Consider the following 17,058-nt stretch of genomic DNA (forward strand, 5'->3'; position numbering starts at 1 on the left):
TCAGCTGCAATGCTGTTAATAACAGTGAAGAAGTAAATTCAGAAAAACGTAGTGAACAACAATAGGGGATTGGTTGGATAAATTGTTGAACCCCACACACATAATAGAATTTTAAGCAACTCTAAAAAGAATGTTATATAAAAATAATGAATGTCAGGGAATGAAGTTATAATATATATTTTTTAATTTTAAAAAGACTACAATGCAGCATGTACTATATGATACAATTTTTTAAATGTAATATAAGCACAGAAACGTCTGACAGATTTTACAGTCAGTCACCAAGTGTAGTGCATTACCCACCCAGCCCTGCCATTAACATTGAATGAGTCTAGATAATGGGCCATTCTTCTGCAGACTCAGCTTAACCCTTCTCTTGCTAAGCAAAGACTGGAAGAAGGAAGGGGACACACATTCATTACAATTAGAAGGCAAGAGTAGCAAGTCTGCACTTTTCTAATTCTCCCCCTTATACCTCTCAGTTTTGATAGTTTATACCCGCCCTGGGGTTTCTCTTGTGGCAGTGTCTACAGTAGCTAAAGGAGTCTGGATGAACACAGGTGCAAAGAGTTATTTTATTTTCTGTGTAGACTTTGCCCATGGTTAATGCCATGGCTATGGGGCCATTGTCCTAGCCCTGACCTAGACCATTCAAATGATTATGATTAGTTAGGGATTTAAAATTATTCAAATAGAGAATTGTCAAAATTATTTTTCCTTTCTTTTATCATTATTGGGAGTATTTTTTTAAATTATAGACCAACTTAATTATTATATTCTTATTCGCATGACTTAATTAAATACATGACTTTTCCATCTTTAGGCACTATTAATCAAAAATGCTCGCTTTAACTTCAGAAATGAAAGAGACTACTTTAAGGTAATCAATATTTAAGGTCGTTAAATCTTTTTACAATACATTCGGATGGTCATGCCACAGATTTTGTGAAGACATTTGTGATTAACCATAAAAGTTGGTAGTAAAGGTGTCACTTTCACATATTTTAATGAAGATGCTAGAATATTTGCTCTGATTTTTGGGTTGCTTTTCAGTCTCTGACATTTGGAAGAAAAGAAGAGTTCTGTATGCCATGCAAATCTATAAAAGTTTAATGAAAAGAGTTTTGGCCATATATGGCAACTCATTTAATTTTTTAAAAATATTTTATGAACATCGAGACTATCTTCCAATTTACGTGGCTATGAGTGATCTCCACTTTTTAAAAAGATCAGATTGAGATGTTAAATAGAAAGCTAAGATGACCAATTAATTAATTAAGGGGTTCCTTCTTTAGCCTGTAAACTGAGAACAAATTGAGAATCAACTTGTTTATATTTCTAAAGGACCTAGCACAGTACCTTGCATATGGTAGACATTTAATAAATATCTGTGGAAAAAAGATAGTGTGTCTTAGTCGGACACCCCTGAATTCATATTCTAACTCTGTCTTACAGCTGAGCAGCCATGGGCAAATTTGTTAATCCCAGGATTTGTTAGTCCTGTATGATATGATGGTGATAATTAGTTCCACAATCGCTATAAAAATTAAGTGAGAAATATAATGTGTCTAGTATAAAATATAGACACATAACAGAGACTCGATGAATGTTAGGTTCCTTCCTTTCTTTACTTTATATATTCTTCACACCAGAATCAATCCTAGAAAAATTATTATAAAGTGAGGCTCCGTTTCACTGTCCTTTAGTGTTCAAAGATATTTCCACTGTGGTGTGTAACTTTGGGCTGAGACAATTCCTGTAGGCTTGAGTTGTTCTCTCTTTTGTTATTAGAGATACTTTGTTGAAAAAGTTGGTGACCTCTGAAGGTTTCTTCATCTCAGGAATTCTATCAGCTCATCATTCTCCTCCTCTCCTCCCTACCAAATTTCAATTTAACCTGATAAACTACGCATTAGGGAAAACCTACTGCATATTGCCCAAGGCTTCCAAAGGCAATTTTCTGGGCGCTGCAATTAGCTGCCCTAGGCAAAATTGCACAGTAGGCAAAGCTTGCCTCCTCCCTATCCTGCAGTACCCACCCCCATGCCTGCAGGGTTCCTCAACTGTCTTCAGCCTGCCAGAGCTCTCACACCCACCTATGATTTTGTCTTCTACCCAATCCTTAAACTCGAAACTTTCCTCCGTCTCCCCCTATATAATTTTGTATTTTTTCTTTGAGGGTAATCTCATCTAGGTTATATAAGGTAATCTGATTTTAAATTTTCTGATTGACATCTGCATTTTAAAAAAGAATATGTTAGCATAAATAGTGCAATATTTATGGGAAATATTTCTGAACCCTTGACGATTAAGCCCTTTGCTCATTCTAGGCAACCAGATCGTGCTTTACCAATTTTATTTCTTCAACAGGATAGAGATCATTTCTTATATCCTTGCTTCCAAAATATTTCCAATCCCTGTGATAAATTAATTAATCAATGCTAGAAGAGCTCTTAAATTATACACAAGCCTTAGTGACTTTTTTTCATATTAATCATTCTGTAATTCCTCACTATCCTTCCTCCATATATACAAATCAGGGGTCTCAAACTAGTGGTCTAGGATATCTGTAGGGCCCTGGATTTGTTTTGTTTGTCCATTTCATTGGGCCTATGATAGGTAATGAAGCACATTTTATTCTTACCCAGCAATACAAGCAGCTTAGTGCTTATTGTGCTGTATCTAGTCTTCATGTATTTATTATGTTAACTGTACAAGGCACTTGAGTTTGTGAAACTTATTCACCTTTCAAACCCCCCACCCACTCAAAAGTCATCTTTTCTATGAAGATGTGAGACCCAATCCTTTGACTACTTATACCAAACCAATTGCTAACTACATTAAACATAAGCCCTTAGTCCTTACATATGGATTACAAATAAAATAGAAGACTGCAAATGCAACCTAATGGAGAAGGTCTCATAGTGGAGACTTCAGATTGTGGCATCCAGGAAGCAAGAGGTATTTTGAGGCTGACTGGTCTTTTCTGTGTTCTTAAATCATCTAATGTAGAATGCTAATTCCTTTATGTCTAGGAATGTCTAGTACAGCCTTGTCCCTTCTAGTGGCTCTGGAGGCAGTACATACCGTTATGTCCTACATACACAGTTTTTAACCAAATTTCATTTCCAGTGGGCAACATCATTCTGCCCACTTCACGTGGAAACTGAGCTATTTGGACCATTTGGACTATAGCCAGGACCTACTCCTTTATTGCTCTCTCCCTCATCTAAGCAAAATAAGAAAGACAGCACATCCTTCTCTCAATTCCATTACCATGACTCTCCCAAAAGGGTAAATAATAATGATAGTAATCATTGTTAAAAAATAAATAAATAAATAAAAGGCCCTGGAGCTTTGCTATGGGCCTACCATATAAGAACCATGCCTCCAATGGTTTGGTAACTGAACCTCTTTGGATGGAGGTTGAAAGGAGATATTATTATTCTAAATCTTATTCTTTTGCAAACAGCATGATGACAAAATCCAGCATAGTATTGGATATTTACATAATGTCTTTTTTTAACCAATATTCATAGTGCTTTGTAAAATTTCTTAGGCATTTTCTCAATATTAGATAAGAAGAGAGGAGGAAATGACTGAGTCAAGATGGCAAAAGAGTGATAGGCAAAGCTTGAATCAGAAAGGACAAAGAAAAGAAAAATAAATAAATAAAGTGTGAAGCAGAAAGCTTAACAGTGGATTCCTAACTCCAAACCCAAAGTTTTCTCCACTGTCCTTCTAACTGCAGGACGTATTTTCTTCTCTTGAGTCTGCCATTCAGTAGCACCAAGTGAATATTGGAATGCAAAAGAACATTAAAATGGCCCTTAGAATTGGACACTGAAGAGAGACATATTTAGAATAGTTTATTAAAAACGGATTCCAAGTAAGCTTATTTTTAAAAATTAAGAAACTAATAGCAAGTTAAAATTAGGAGAAAATATTAATTCATTCAAAATGAGCTGCATCTTTGTGTACCCTAATGGTAGAAGATATAGGCAATTGTTAGCTAAGAAAAGACCAGACTATCCTTAACTAATCTTAGAGGTTAACAAATTATAATTCATCTGATAAATTTCTCAAAACAAAAATACATCAGGCTTGGATTCACAAGGGCTTTTTCAGAGTACTAGATTTAGAAGAGAAAAAAAAGTACTTGAAATAAAATAGCGGGGTGGAGGGTGGTGATTAACATATAGAGTGATTAAATTCTGAGTCTAATTTTTTTTTAAGGCAGTAAAAAGAACTGGTGATGTAGTAATAGCCCGGGGATTTAAAAAGTTTCCTCAAATATATCCGGGGGATAAGAAACAATGGAAAGAAAATAGGCCCATTAAAAAAAGAAAGAAAGAAAATAGGCCTATTAATAAATGACGAAGGAGATGAAATGAGATTTTGAAATAGTTGGGCTACTGAACTGCTTTTTTTTAAAAAAAAAAAAATAGATCTTTTAACAAGAAAAACAAAAAAGGGCTAAGGACAGAGAAGGTACAAGACTGGTCAGCAAAATGCTGATAGATACCAAGCAAGGGAATTCAGTCCTTGCAAAAAAAAAAAAAAAGACTCTACAAATCAGCAAACTTGAGGGATATGCTTTCTACTGGGGATAAGAAGGAACTGAGTAATTTATATTCTGAACCACATTTACTCTTGCATCTCACCCAGCCAGAATGATCAAACCAAATTATAAACTCCTGGAATTGCTTTAACTTTATGCAAATTACCTGCATTGCATTCTCACTCCTAATATCCTCAGATCATCTCACATGCTTTTAACAAACAGTAATTATCTACTAGTGGCAAGTACTATACTAGGTACTATAAATACTAAAAAACATTAACACCTTTTCTAAATCATCCAAAATACCTTGGCCCCCTCAGTTTTGATTTCCAGGACCCCCACTTGTCTTTCAACACACACGCTTATGTGCTCAGGCACACACCCACACAGCATTTATCTACACGCATACAAGTTAAAATAGTTTTTCTTTATATGGCATTTACCTATCTTTATTTTTAAATTAAGTATCTAGAAACTAAATTCCCAAGACTTTGAGCAAGCCAATTATATGCTTGAAGTTCCCAGAAAGCAAATCAACATTCTAAAACACTTTAACATTTTTAACTGAAAAGTAATTGAAGTATATGGTTAACATTTCAGACTTTCAAAAGGATGGATACTCTATTAAAAGTAAGTATTCCTCTCATCCTAAATCACCATCCCCCTTCCCCAGAAATGATCACTACTAAATTATTTACAGTCTTTCATATACTTTTCATATACAAACATAAATGTGTGGATATCTTTAAAAAAAAAAAAATCAGCAAGAGCTGATTTTAAGCCCTGTTTTGCATTTTGCCTTTTTAAAAAGTTTAATACAATATCTTGGGCAGCTTTCCATATCAACACATGGAGAGCTTTATAATGGTTGCATAAAAAAAATAGCTGCGTAATACAGTATTTTACTATACAGATTAGTGTAATTTACTTAACAAATCTCCTATATTGCACAATTGATTGCTTCTTCAATGTCATTTATGCACCTATTAAAAGGAGGTAATAATGCACTTTTGTACAGTTAATGAAAAAATTAAATGAGGCAATTTATGTGAAAGCATCTAGAATGCCTAGCACATGTTAGGTACTTTTAGTACGAGTTAACTAAATGAATGAACTGAATGAGGGAGCATATGAACCAACAATGCCTCTGATTTTGTTTCCTGTCTGATGTCAGTATCCACCCCCTAGAATGAGAACCTCATGAAAGTAGGGATCAATCTTGTCTGTCTTGGTGCATGGCTGAATCCTTAAAACCTAAAACAGTACCTGCATATAGTAAATGTTTAAGTAAATAATTGGTTAATGAATGAATAAATATCATGAGTCATCAGTCTTACTTTCTTCTGACCCATAGTTTTAATTTCAAGGTGGTAAAGGGGCATATTTAAGATGAAAGACAATGCTGCCTTCTTTCAAGTGAAATTATTTGTAATTTGATTCTGAAAAAAGTTAAAGAGCAAGGCCACTCCCAGATGGGTGTTGGACCCCAGCAACTCAATCAGTCCTGCCTGCCTAAAATACTCTCACTTGAAAGGAGGCTGCACTGTCAGCAACTTTCATAAGCCTCTTAGGATATCATTATAGGCAGGAATTTTGAAAGTAATTTTAATTACATCCAGAAAAGAAGAATAAGATGCAACACCTACATAGTCCTGCCTCCAAGTAGGAGGCCCAGCGTGGTTATCTTAGTTATTCTAACCAAGGGATGAGCCTGTTCAAGACAGTCAAAGTTTGTGAATCACTATTTTTGAATACAGATCTAAGTATAGTCAAGGATTTCTCATAATAACATTACACTCACTAGTATTGCTTTTTTACTTTGGAGAGAAAGAACGGGAGTTAGAGAAATATCTCTTAACCCTGAGTGTACCATGGAATATATTCCATATGGGAATATCATCTGTCCTGTGTGCTACCAGAAGAAAAAAGTTGATAACCACTGGTCTAAGATTAGGGCTTTTCAGGTCATGTGAGAAAGTTGGTCAAATTTCTAGAGCATGTAATTGCATATCTGGGACAACCAATGTCTTAAGTCTGGGGATGACAGCATAACTCAAATAAATTGTGCTAGGCCTCACTTACTCATTCTCAACTTATTCTCATATTCAAAGACACACAGTTGGAAGTCACAAAAGTAATGATTAATACAATACTCTCCTCACTCTTTATTTCTTGAGTGCAGAAATATGTACCCCAAAGTGGAGAGTGCATTCTGAATGCAGAGGAAGTCTTTTCTGATTCCTGTCCCTCGGTAGCCTCACACAAATGACAGCTGCTCCCTAAAACATTCACTCTCAATTCCCAACTCCTCCAAAACTCTATCCAACACCTAGCTCATGGGTCTATGTATATTCTTTCCCACCTCCACCTGAAGGCATTGTCAGTCTGCTTTGTCTCTTACTCAGTGGGTGAATGCTTTGGGAGCATTGTTTTCCCTTCTAGACTTTAATGCTGATTGAGAGAGAACCTTTATTGTCAGTACTACTCTCAAGTGATTTGACTGATTTTTGTTTGTTCTGTTTTTAATTTTATATGATTTTTTTCTATAGATGTTTCAATGTTTTCTTCTTCTCTGTACTATTTTTTAAATTAGCATTTATTGATTTATAAAAAATGTTTTGAATTTTAAGTTTCTACGTGCTCATTAGAGAAATTTTGAAAACTAGAGGGAAAATATAACCACTGAGAACATCTTGATTTTAGTGCATTTTTCTTCTAGTCTTTTATACACACACACAGACTTTACTGTTCTGTATTCTTCATTTGACATTGTAATTTCTGCATTTTCTCTATTAAATATCTTTTAAAATATGATTTTAATGGTTTTATTGTATTCCATTGTATGGGATTATCATAATTTATTCATCCATTCTCCAGCTGTTAGGAATTTAGATTATTTCCAATTTTTCACACTTCTATGACGAATGTTCATCAGTCTTCGCATCTATGATATTTCCTTAGAAAATGAATCGCTAAAAAGTAGAATTCCTGAGCCAAAAACTTTAAACATTTCTGAAAATTTTATGAAAAATTTCAACTGTACCCAAAGATAAAGAGACCAGTATAATGAACTCCCCTTTAATATCACCAGAGTAATTATTTATCAAAATTTTCAACATCTCTATTTTTAATGTTATTGATACGCAGTATATGTCTAAGTGCTTTCCAGAAATGTACCAGTTTTTACTTTTACCAGCACTGTGAAGCTCCCACAGTACTCTAGCCAGTACTGAGTATTTTCAATATCTAATTTTTGCTGGCTAATTTCGGTCCGCTATTTTAAACCTCAGTTGTCAGAATCTGGCATTATATTGTCTTAAGAGTGCAGTCTAGATCTTTTGAGAAGTCATTTCATTCCATAATATAGTTTCTATTTTTCAAAATTGTTTACCTATCTTTAATTGAGCAAGGAGATCAAACTTCAACTAACAGTTCTTCAGCCTCTGGAGGATGAACGTGGACAGCGGCTCCCTCCCTATGAGAGTAACCTTGGTATACTTGGGCACCCCAAGCCCAACTGATCACTCCATTACTCATTGAGTCTTACTGTGAGTAATGATGATTGAAGGTTGTTGGTAGCTTTTAATTTCATCCTAATAATTTCCATATGTCAGCCTCCTTCAAGTTCAGCATTTTTGCTGAACAGCTAAAATTCAGAATATGTAATTAAACATGGCTTATTGTATGCATTATCAAAACTAGGTTGGTCTTTTTATAGGGAAATTGAATATCTCACTAGCTTAATATTTTTACTTGAGGCTAGGTGTTCACAAACAAAGAATTATTACTATTATTATAGAAATACTTTAATGACTCTGTGGCATACTGGTAATATCACTACGAGGAATAAAGAGTCAAAGTGTAGACTTGACTCTGCTATTAACTAGTTAGTAATGGTAGCTTAGTTTTAAAGTCACTCGAGGTTTAATTTTGTTCTTAAATTTACTAAAATCCCTTCCGGTTCTAAAATTTCTCAACTTAAAAATGTCTTGACATAATTTATTATCCATTTGCTATTAAAAATGCACTTAAAATATGACAGGTGGCATAGAAGTTGTTATTACAGTATCTGTAGGACTAAAGTAAGTCACTCAGTGACATGCTGATGATAAATGTTTAACAACAGGTTCTCTGGGGAAAAAGAGCCCTGATACGTAACATTGCCCTAGTACCATAGTGTAAATACTCCCACCATAGATAATTTAAAGCTATCAACTTGAAGTCACTGAAAGTGGAATTCAGAAGAGATAGGCACAGTTGTCCCACAAGCCAGTGTGAGCTGGCTCTGGTACACCACTGGCCCTGCATTTATATGTTACTCCAGGTAGAATGCATTAAGCTGCAAGTAATAGAAAATACAGCTATCAGTGGCTTAAACAATAAAGGCACTTGATTTTTTCATGTATCGAAAAGTCTGGAAGTAAGTGGTTCAAAGTTCGTTTCAGCAGTTCCACTATGTCGGGGTACTGGGTTAGTTTCTTTATAATTCTCTTGACCTTCCACCTCATTATTGCAAAATGGCTATAGTACCTTAGAACAGTGTCCAAAGTAGGGGAAAGAAAGGTGGAGAGTAAACATACTTTTTCCTTGTTTCTTTTTTCTTTCTCCTTTTATTAGGAAAAAATTTCTCTAGAAACTCCAGAAGTCTTCCCGTTATGTTTCATTAGCCAGGAGTGAATCACGTCTAAACTTAGGCTTATCTCTAGTAAAGGGGAACTGAATTGTCACAATTGGCTCAGACCAATTGTGATTCTAACCCTGGGACTGGACACAAAGAAGAAAAGAGGAAGTAGCATTGATATAGGCAAATGATGGTGTCTGCTACACCAAAAAGGTTTCAAGCTTAAAAATGCCAATGCTTTTATCTATCAATTTTAATTCAGTTTGATGATCGTTGAACCTGTTCAATGGGCAAGACAAAAGAATGTATAAGTGGCTTTATAAAGACTTCCCAGAAAAGCGATTAAAACCCTTAACCTTTTTAAACTTCTTTATGTTCTTAGGGCAGTATTATTTTGAAATGCCAATCTATTTTATAACCTAACTTCCAAAGAAGTTTTGCTTAATTAACGTGAACTTCTCAAATTAAGCTTTGTGACTGTTTAGACACAGGAGTAAATAATCCTTAATGAATTGAAAAATTTAGTTAGAGCCTAATTCAGGACATTTGTTGTTATGATGTTCCTGTTAATATGCTTCATTTTATTTATTAGTACATGCTGCTTGGTTTATAGAGCAGTTTACAATTCACATACCCATGTAATAACACTTCATTTATTTAAAATGATTGTAGTTTGGAAATAATGTTTTATTTAATGCCTTATTTTATAATATGCAGAAATGTGCACCCAAACCAAAATTAGAAAAGGAGTCTGATTTGGTATATTAAGCAAATCTCTGAATAAAAATTATTTGTGTGTGGAAAAGAGCAGCTTATAAAGCCAGAAGATTCTCAACTTTGTCACCCAGGACAACATAGCCTTTAAAAATACAATCCTTGCTCATACTTTCTGTCTTTATATTTCCTAATGATCATTTATACTCCTTTAATTATTTATTAGCAAGTGCAAATGAAAAAATACAATAAATGCTGCTATGCAGAAAAAAGGCTTAGTGATATGACAAATGTTATCTCTTATTTTTAGTATTTGATCATTGAAGCAGTATAGTGACAAGGGTACATAATTTAGTATTTATTCTGGAGTGCCTAAAATCATACATGGCTATTATTAAATTCTAAAAAATTACAGTAGAGGAATGCTTTAGGTTGTTGTTTTTTTCAGTTGAGGTAGCAGATGAGCCCATGTGAACAGAATTAGGGAATCCTCTGCTCGGCTTAGACTACTGAGACTACTGATGATGATGGCTGGGAAAAATGATTAGATTGTCTAATTTAAGATGCATTAAATACCCTTTACAAATTTTACATTTTATCTATATAATACTTCTTTAGGTCCTCCATAATGCTAACAATAGATGTCAAAAAAAAAAATCTGTTGTTTTAGATTTTTGGTTTTTATTTTATTTTTGAAAATGTTAGCTGTCGTTCATTCTCTGACATACTGAATCTAAATCTATCAAATTAGGAAATGAGATCAAACTGACATTTTATATAATTTAAGTAAAACACTGCTTGAATTATCTAGATTTAAATTCCTTCTTTAAAAATAATCATTTCCATGCAAGAAAAAAGAAAACAAAAAAGAAAAACAACACAGGAAAAAAAACCGGATTGATTTATTTTAAATTGAGGTTGTAAAATGACGGTCTGCAGGCCAGATGAAGCCCACAAATATGTTGTTTGGTCCATGCAGCATTTAAAAGTCAAGAGGTCACATAAAAATCCAGATTTCCATTTTCTCTTGAAAGTCATTAAAAATTGGCAGGAATGGGTCTGGATTTTCAGCTGGAGCAGAATGGTGGCTCTCATCCCCATATCCCACTGTAGACTAGTCCTCTGCTGCCCTCTATCCCCACACAGTCTCCACCATAGAATGAGCTCCGCATTTACACTTACCACCCATACCCCACCAGCTCCTCTCATTTAAGTCACCTACCCTCTTTATGGTTGTGCAGGTGTGCCCTGATAAGGAGACAAATGGGGGCTGCCCTTATCTGTTCCCCTTGCCAGGTCTTGCACTTGAAGGGCTGTATAGCCAAGAGAGATCACCTTTATCTAATTTACAAAAGGAGACCAGTGGCTGGCAGCCCCTGTGTTTCCTGGTCTATGCCTGGAAAATTCTAGAACTAAGAATTTTATCTCATTTGTCTCATTCGACTTTGTAACCCTGAGGCTGGGCAGGTCTAGGACACATAATTGAACTTTGTCAATATAGAACAAATAAACGATTCTCGAATACATATTTCTAGCTTCTACCCTCTACCAACCATTATTTTCAAGGACTCTCAAAAAAAAATGTAAGGTATATTTGGAGGAATATTGGCACCTTCATAAGCAGCAGCCTGTGGCATCTGGATCTCCTTTAAGGTGAATTCTGTGGACTTTGTATCTCCTTATTGACTGGTTATATTGCTCCATACTAAGAGATTCTACTTTTCTTACTAGCTATGTACTACAATTCCCTGATGAAACTAAAGCCTGAGCACCTAGCTAGGCCCCCAACTTCGTCTACTCTGTCCTATGCCCCATTTAACCAGTTGGCACCTGAAATCTCATATGTCTTACAGATGAGTATGCCCAAACTATAACAGTAAAATCCATCAATTCATTCACTACTTCCACAAGCAAAGCAAACTTCCTTTACAGATGTTCACCCACATACAAACACACACAGAGAGAGAGAGAGAGAGAGAGAGAGGAATAAAACTAGAAAATGCTTTTGGTTCCAATTGATTATATCCATATATTTTTAAAATATACACAAAGAGAATAATTTTTGCTAATTTTCTTATATTTCTCTAGAAAAGATCTGAGGTGATTTATTAAATTAAAAAAAAGTAAAAAAAAATTGTTTAAAAAATCAAGACCAAGAAAAATATTAAGTAGGTTAGAAGGTCATAAGCGGGAGTTAGGACCCATATGTCCAAAGTCACAGAATTATCTCTATGATTCCTGGCAAACCAGAAGAAAAAGAAAAAAAACTAGTCTACTGATTTAGCCCTAAAAAAAGGCCAATATTTCCCCAGAAAAGCAACATTTTCTTTAGCACCAAATTCTGAAAGAAAAAATATGAGACGTAGTCACCTGTAAACAGTGGTGGTGGCTGGGGAGAGTTGGTGATGAAATGACGTCTTAGATAATTTTCTTTACAAACACAGGAAGCTTTCATAAAATTTCTCAGGCTATCCCAAGTGAAAGGTGAAGGTGTGACACTAAATACAACTCAGAGGAGGCATTTCCACAGATGGCCCAGAAAAGAAACAATTCAAGTAAGCAGCTTTCTGATGCTGCATGTGATCTGAGAAGAAATCTTGAAGTGGTATTTCTCAAAGGATGGTCCACACATCTCACATCAAAATCACCAGGGAGTGTTCATTAAAACCACACATTCTCCAAATGTTCAGAGTAGGGCTCTCTGGGGGATGAGCCTGAAAATCTGTAGCTTTTACAAATTTTCAAGGCGATTCTTAAATCCATCAGAGTCAAGAACCACTGCCCCAAGGCAGTGGCCTTTAGACATTTTTTTTTTTTACTTGAACATTCTAAAAAAATTTTGAAAAACTAGATATCATTTCTATGTTTTTAGGTTGATATCTAACATTTCTTATTGTAAGTTTAAGTAGTTACCCTAAACAATTTCTGGTATATTTTAATACTGACATTTTCAAATAAATCTTTTATATCACTTTAAGATGTATATAATTCATCTTAGAAACCCATAACCAATAAAATCTAAATACATGAACAAGCTATTCTATAGCAGTTAAATTTTTCATATTTTCTCTTTTTTTCCCCTTGAACTTGTTTTTCCATACTACTTCCCCAAAAGAATTTTATTTGAATGCAATGTATGTCATGCTTCAAAGTCATTTTTTAAATCACTCTATCATTCCTCTCTGCAAAATGTGTATGTACATTGAAATTTAATTTTTTTAGTGACCTTAAGTTTCTTTGTGTAAAATTCCTTCAGAATTTCATTAGCATTATAATTATTAGTAGTACACAATTAATAAAAACATATTTCCATAAATAATTTTATGTCTAACTAATTACTAATTACTTTGGAGATTCTTCTATTAATTTGATAGGTAAACTGTTTTTTCCCTATTTCGTTCATGCATTCATAGGTGCATATTACTAAGCACTAGAATAAATGGGCTTCAGCATCAATTTTATTCATATTTTTTGCTTTTCATACAATACTAATTGGAAAAAATTTTTATACAAATAGAAATAGCAGTTTTTTGTTACAGCAGTGTCACTCAAATCTTTAAACTTTTTCAGACTTATAAGCTAAAACCCATATGATAATTTATCATTATCAAAAATTATCTTTTTAATACACTAAACTAACAATATGAGTAGGTCATCCTTCAATTTTTTTGGAATTGGAAACCACCTGACCTGCAAAAGAATTTGTAGTCCAATTATTAACAGTTATTCACTCTCTTGAACCCCAAAACCAACATTTTGAATTGTGGTTAGTTTAATGCCCCGAAGGTTCTTTCACACCCCCAAAGCAAATCACCACATTAGGTAAGTCATTGAAGAAAGATTCCAGATGATTGAAAGGTTTTCCATTTTAACAAGTGGAAAAAGTACCATTAGGAAAGGGGAAATGGGAAAATGCCAAGGAGCATTTTCAGGCAGACCCATTTTAGCAGAGTACTTGTGGAAATTGAGGATCTATCAAAAGATTCCCTGAAAACTACCCTTGTTTCCACACTTCTTGAAAAATCTTTGTCAAAGGTCGCATACTCAGTTCGAAGACCATTGTACACACGGAGACACACGCATTACTTTCATAAACACTTCAACAATAACACAGAGAATTTAAGAGTCTCAAAATTTATCTCAATCTTCTTAACTACCTAGATTCACTCCAAATGTAGATTCGGCCTAGCTTGGGATAGCTAGAGCAAGAGTTAAGGTGAAGCAGATGACAAAATGGTCATAACAAACAGCACAAGATGTGGGTGATCGTTAAGAGCCTACAAGTTTTATTATTATGATTTTACTAGCGCTTCTCACCTTATTTCAGTTAATGGAATTCTTATAACCTTCTCAAGGGTTGAACTGGCTCTGGATCAGAAAGGACCAGAAGGTTCTCATTCTGTAATTTTGCTGCCACAACCGTAGCTGGGAGTGGGAGGGAGGCGGGGGGAGACAAAGATAGGAAAGCTTTTGCTCTCTCTTTCTCTCCCGCATGCACACACTTTAATATGAAAATAATTGCTTCTACTCTTGGAGACCTGGCTTAATTAGACTAATCTGATTTTATACTGGTAAAACTAACATTAAATTTCTCTCTCTAATTATAGTGCAATCACGCTTTTTCTTAACAGATACTAAAATCAAATGCTATGATGTTGGATGAAGTCATTGTGAATAGCTTGTTATAAAGCCTATTTTAAAGTACCACATGAATTTCAGTGAATATTATGCAGTGACAAAGAGCAACAGAAAGTTTACTGTAGAAAAAAATGAATTGCTACTACAATTAATTTAAACAGTGATGATGTTCCACAAGTTATTTTATAAGTATGTTCACTGACCATAGCCACCTGTTCTTCTACCTCAAACTCTTAAACTTAACCCTTTCCTGACTTTCCCTCTTAGCTACCTGCTTCTTCATTTTTTCCTCTGCATAGCCTGAACATGATGATCAACCTTTTGATGGGTACTCTCACCAACACTTAGCCCCCTTACCTCCTTAAACTTCTGCCTATCCCTTCTGCCAAGTCACAGCTCAGAGTCAAACAACCATCTGTTCTCTCTACTAGTGCTTCTAGTTTGCCAAACACTGCCAGATAAATTGTGTAACTGCTGATTCATGCCATGACAAATCTACAGTTCTCAAACTCACCTTGACCCTTAGCACCACTTGGCAATCCTTGGCAAACTCTTGCCTGGTTGGCTTCCTTTGCCACTGCTTAGGTACTATTCCAAACCTCAAGTCATTACTCTTCCAAAGTTTCTTACCATGCTTCCTCAATTAACAGATGATCTAGCTTTCTATTTGAGGAAAAATAGTGTTAAACTTTCCCTCTTTCTACCTCTAATGGTCATCTATAGCTTCACCCTCACTACCTGTATCCCAGAGATAATGTATTATCAATATTCCCTTTTAATACTGGTTTTTGATTTGAATCTTTTAAAATCTATATACATTATTACAAGGCAAATATTCTTTTTTTGTAAATTATATTTCAGGTTAAAGAAATGGACATTGGAATATTGGGAAATAAAAGGAGCTGATTGGCTATAGCAAAGAGCGCATCAGAATAGCAAGTGTTCTTCCACTTTCAATTCTCACGAGCAAGGACAGAAAGGAAGGTGAGTTGGGATGTTGCCTGGCCATTAAATGTTTTAAAATTCTATCATAATTCTGCCAACCAAATGTCACAACATGAAATTTAAAGAGATCATGCTTTAGTGATCAATGCCATTCTTGTCCTCTACTATTTGCTACCACCTGCCACATCTGTAGTCTAAATAGATACTATTAATAATTAATTGACATAGTTCCTTCTTTTAACAGTGTGGAGTTGGCTCACCCTCATTCAATCCAAACTTTTCATGGGAGCTCCTAGGGCAACCAATCTAAATTATATTATGCTTTACTTGATATAATCGTTTTAATTTAATGTTATATTACACTAACTATCATACAAAGCTTACAAGTGACACATGTATGCTTTAGAAAAAGTATTTTTGGAGACCGCCTAAAGAGAAGTTTTGAAGTAGAAGATACTTAAGAGAGTATCGTATCTAACCAGGGGAAGATCCAGGTTTCGTGGAACCCTGCAGAGAATATAATTTGGGGGTGGGGTTCTCTCTTTCCAAAAAAAGAACAAAAAATTATGAATATGAAATGAAGTATAGGGCCTTTGGAAGAGGTCTGTAAAAATGAGGGACTCTAAAGCTTAAGCTTCATTAGCTTCATATAAATCAGCTTTTTTTGTATTTGACTGCTTACTTAAGACATTAAACAATATCCAAACCCAAACCAACCAAAATTGCACTAAAATGTAAACATCTGACATAAGCCAGAAACTTGATATATTACATTTCATTCCCACAATAACCCTTTTTATTTACCAGTCTCATTTTTACAAAAGTTGGAACTCAGAGAATTTAGTAACTTACAGCTCATGGCTCACAGTGAAGCTGAGATTCAAACCAAGATCTGACAAACTAAGTCTTGTGTTATTTCCACTGCAGTAGTCTGCCTTTAAGGTTTCCCAAAAGAGAGAGTTTAAATTACTTTGGAGAATGCCTCTAGAAAATGCCTGGAAATGATGTTAATACTTAAAATTGGCATGACTTAATTGACATTTGAGAACATCACTAAAAATACTGCTCTAAAATTATGTTTAAAGGGCATGAAGAAACAAATGTATAATTCTTTGGGTTATCTTCTGCTCACTAAGTGACATAGATGAAGGCAGGAGATCTTAAGAGTCTAAGAGAAATGTGGTTCTAATAAGGAGAGAAAAATGAAGGCAGAATCAGAATCTGGAGGCAAGTCTAGAATTACAGACTCTCAGAAAAAAGCCTGGCTGTAGAAGGACATACTGACAATATGGAACTTTCACAAATTATATCTTCTTACTACATGTCCAATATTATTCTGTCTTGCCATTGAGATATGTCAAGTTTTAAAAATAGAAAAATAATGACAATTTGCACATACATACTGTTACTCAACATTATATCTATACCTTGTATTTGCCAGTTTGACCTCTATTTTTTAAAAGATCTCTTAGAGGTAACCTTTCCTCCTCCTGAGACACCCAGAAGGTAGATGCTTTGTTTTTATCTTTTCTTCATTCACAGAACCTAACCTGTGTCCATGAAGTTTACTTGGCAT

Source organism: Rousettus aegyptiacus, unplaced genomic scaffold (assembly GCF_014176215.1).
Source record: "Rousettus aegyptiacus isolate mRouAeg1 unplaced genomic scaffold, mRouAeg1.p scaffold_m13_p_3, whole genome shotgun sequence".
NCBI classification, from domain to species: domain Eukaryota; kingdom Metazoa; phylum Chordata; class Mammalia; order Chiroptera; family Pteropodidae; genus Rousettus; species Rousettus aegyptiacus.